Source organism: Gekko japonicus, unplaced genomic scaffold, assembly GCF_001447785.1.
Source record: "Gekko japonicus isolate JY-2015 unplaced genomic scaffold, Gekko_japonicus_V1.1 scaffold1455, whole genome shotgun sequence".
Classification (NCBI taxonomy): domain Eukaryota; kingdom Metazoa; phylum Chordata; class Lepidosauria; order Squamata; family Gekkonidae; genus Gekko; species Gekko japonicus.
The window spans coordinates 373,296-377,440 of NW_015170325.1; the positions used below are offsets into that span (position 1 = coordinate 373,296).

The following is a 4,145-nucleotide window of genomic DNA, read 5'->3' on the forward strand; positions in this document are numbered from 1 at the left end:
CGGGAAATTTCTGAAAATTTTGGAGCCTCAGGTGGAAAAAAGAATTTTTCTTTCTGTTTTTGTTTTCAGAAAAATGTGGAAATATGGGTGGGGTGGGGTGAAATATATCAAGCAGTTGTTTTCTACCAAACCTAAACCTATTTTGGAGCTTTGAAAGGCATCGTTTTTAATTTAGCATATAGAATTGTATTAATTGGAATATTCGTGAAATTTAAAAGTATAAATTTCTTAATATGTTGTCGAAGGCTGATACCTCTGAGGATGCCAGTCACAGCTGCTGGCGAAACGTCGGGTCCTACAATGCCATGACCCCGGCCACGCAGCCCGGGAAATCTGCAACAGCCTGTAAATGTCTTAGTTTTCTACAAACAAAATTCCAAATACGCCCAAAATGAAAGTGAGAGCTCCAAACTGCAGCAAACTATAATATCTTCATATATTTTATTCATTCAGATAAAAATATATTTCATATGCCTTTTTAAAACTTCCCCAAATTTCTTGATTTTTTGGATGGGAAAAGGGGGGGGGGAGTCCTCAGCTTTTTCACGCTATTCCTTTTAACTGAATAAAACCTTGTCTTAAAAGACATTTCACATTAAAAAATAATTAACCGTGGTCTCCAAAATTTCCCCCCAAAATTGTCTTGAATAGTATTTCATTCAGTCCAAAAGAAAAAGAAAACATCACGGGATGGCTTTTTTCCCCCATCGCTCCCAAAAATGTCCTTTGGAAAACTTGAAAAACGTCCTTAGATCTTCACACAATACATTCTGAGTGAGTAAAACCCCGTCCTGAAAAAAACATTTCACTTGTTTCAAAGAGGAAAATATTCGACAAGTGTTTTCAAGCACTTGGCCTATACAGAAATCAATGCCAACAGACGTTGCGAATGCCTTCATGATAAGGGGGTTACAACCAGATCTAGACCCATTTATGAAAAGCAGGCCTTTCCATGGCTGCCTCTTACTCACCGCGTAAAGGCAGAAGTAAAGCACAATGATGTCAAACAGATTGCCAAAGCAGAACCTATACATGGCTGGCAACCTCGACCAAATTGCTTCTCTTCCCCAGCTTTGGGGAGAAAGGACAGATTCGCATTTTCCTAGTGAAGTGATACAGATTCTGTACAACGGCGGAACTGCAAAATTTGCTCAAAGCAGTTTCCACTACTGCAGAAAAATTAAAAAGTCTAGCCCCAGGAAAGTTAACATCTGCAACACTGGAGGAACTGGCCATTCACCTTCCAACACAAGAGTCTCCGGTCAAGGGCCACAGCTGTCAGAGAACCAAAAGCCTGCTCCTCACGCCGGGGAACTCTAATGCTACAGTATGGGAACATAAGAGACAGAGATTTAAAACGCTGCTCAAACCATCATCTTTACCGCCGTTTTAGGTCGTGCTGCATCCATTGTATTTCCTGTGTTTTCTCTAGTTCTTCCCTGCCCGCTCTCTATGACACACGGGCATCATCTTCTGTTATTGGTTCTGTCACTGAATGGTCTAATATGAAAATTCAGGGGAGGGGCTGTGGCTCAGTGGCAGAGCCTCTGTTTTACACACAGAAGGTCCCAGGTTCAATCCCCGGCATCTCCAGTTCAAAGGCCCAGGCAGGAGGTGATGGGAAAGACCTCCGCCTGAGACTCTGGAGAGCTGCTGCCCATCTGAGCAGATACCACAGACCTTGAGGGACTGACTAGAGATGTAAAATTTCCGGAAATTTTGAAGCTTGGGGGGGGAAAACCCGTTTTTTTCCCAGTTTTTTTTGGGGGGGAACTGAAATTTTTGGGAAAATTGAAAAAAATGCTACACTAGCATTTCTTTTGTCTTTTCTAGATTGAAAGTCATTCTGTTACTTTAGGAACATAAAATATGACTATGGACATTTTTACTTGGCATGAAATTATCACAACTAGCATATTAAAAATATAGTGTATCCAAACAATTATTACAAACAGAATACCCACCCACATGCAAAAACAAAACTTAAAACTTTTTCTTTTCTGGTGACAACAGCACCTCCTAAAGGAAGAAATGCATCTTGTTCTTGCATTGGAGAATTCAGTTTGTAACCTAGGACTTGCTTGTCCTCAGTGCACAGAAATTAGATCAATCTGATACCATATATATATTTTAGAAATGATTTTGAAAATATTTGAACACCTTGTCTTAAAATATTTTATTCATCATGTTAAAATAAAACGTTCCATAATCAATTTCTTTTCTTTTCTTTTTTTCAATTTTTCCAATTTTTCAGAACAAAACAAAAAAGGCTTCGGGGAAAAAAAGTTTTTTCCCAAATTTTTCCGGTTTTTTTCCAGGCCTTCCCAACTCTAGTCACATGGGCCAGATAACGCAGGGGGGGGGAGGCGTGGCTGTTTGCCCCGGAGCAAAATAAAATGCGGTAGCCCAATCAGACAGTCCCCCAAGTCTCCGCGCTTAGGCTGTTAGCTGGCGATCACACGACGATGCTGGAGCGTGGCAAAGAAGCAGCGTGGCAAGCGTTTCATGTTTGTGCACATGCACAGTTCCACAGAGCAGCACTGCTTTCATTTACGTGTTTGTGCACATGCGCTTACGAAAAACATCCGGTTTGTGACAGGACCATGGGATACTAGCGCTCCCGCGATCAGACTGCCACCCCTGCCCCGCATTTTCCGGATACTAGTGCACATTCTGCGGTACTTTTTTACTGCGTATCTTTGACAGGACGCCACGGGTTGGCCACAGGTGCACTACGCTTCCCAGATATTGCGGTGTGATCGCGCCCCGAAAATCCGCCTGACATTCGTGCCTTTAGCACGGCAAATCCTCCACGTGAATGGGGGCTTTATTTATTTTATTTATTTATTTGGATTTATATCCTGCCCTAATGGGCTCAGGGCGGGTTCCAACAGTATAAAATACAATACAATTAAAACCACATTAAAACACAATATAAAATAACATAGCTCATATGTACCATACAACTCTAGTTAAAAAAAAACCCAGATATCTCAGTGGTTGATGGTACTAGAATTTAAATTTGCAGGAGATCTATAAGCAGGGCTATTTTTGGGCAGGAGCGCACAGGAACGGAGTTCCGGCTGGCTCCTGAGTTGGCCACGCCCAGCAGGAACTCATTAGCATAATAGGCCACACCTAACAGCAGACACTCATTAGGATTGGCTACATTAGGGGTGTGTGGCCTAACATGCAAAGAAGTTCCTGCTACAAAAAAAAGCCCAGGGTTTTGACAATAAAGTAAACAGAATAAGAAGAAAAAGGTGGGTGTGGTTGGATGACCACGCCTGGTAACATGTGGGGTGTGGCCTAATATGCTAATGAGCTGTGCTGTCAGGGGGTGTGGCCTAATATGCTAATGGTTTCTGCTGTTGGGTGTGGCCTATTATACTAATGAGTTCCTGCTGGGCTTTTTCTACAAAAAGAGCCCTGTTAGACTATAAGATTTAGGATACAGGCTACAGATGGGGACGGACCCAGGGAGGGGGAGGCCCGCTGCTTCAACCGAAAGCCCGGTGGAAGAGCCCCGTCTTGTGTTTATGTGTTCTTGCACAGCCTGCATCCAACCTCTTCATTCCGAGGCTTCCGGCCTGTCTCTCGCCTGCTCACAGGTAGCCTTTGCTCATCTCAGTTTCATTTTTAAAGACCTTTCGCACTTTCTGACACAGCATCAGAGAAGTGCCGGACATCCGCTCGAAAAGAGCAGGAGGACACCGGCGGTTCCAGGCCGCCGTGTTTGTATCCACGTACAAACCCGCTAAGCAGGTGGGCTGGAGCAGAGGCGCTGGTCTGCCTTCCGCCTCTCCTCTTTCCCGTGCAGCTCTGCTTCACCGAGGCCCATTCTCAGCAGCCTTTCTGAGCAGACTGGATCGGAACGGATGCGCGACAAAACCAACGTAATAGGCAAAGCCTGCAGGAGGCAAGACCTCAGGTGAGGCCTGCAGGTTCGCCAGGGCTGGTGCAAGGGCTGCAATTCGCAGGGATAAAGCCTTCCTCACTATCTCCCTCGACACAAAGCTCGAAGACAATTTTTTTAAAAAAAAAACTGACATAAATAATCTGTTGCTTCTCTCAGGAGAGGAACAGCAATGGTGCCAGACCTCTTCCCTTATAACCGGGATGTCCTCCGAGCAATGAGCGCTATG

At 44.1% G+C, this 4,145-nt stretch overlaps 1 non-coding gene across 1 annotated transcript; it reads left to right on the plus strand.

Annotated features, from left to right (window-relative positions):
- Positions 1 to 1,521: 1,521 nt before the first annotated feature.
- On the plus strand, positions 1,522 to 1,593 carry TRNAV-UAC. The gene has a single exon. It is a non-coding gene; the product is annotated as a tRNA-Val (tRNA).
- Positions 1,594 to 4,145: the final 2,552 nt, after the last annotated feature.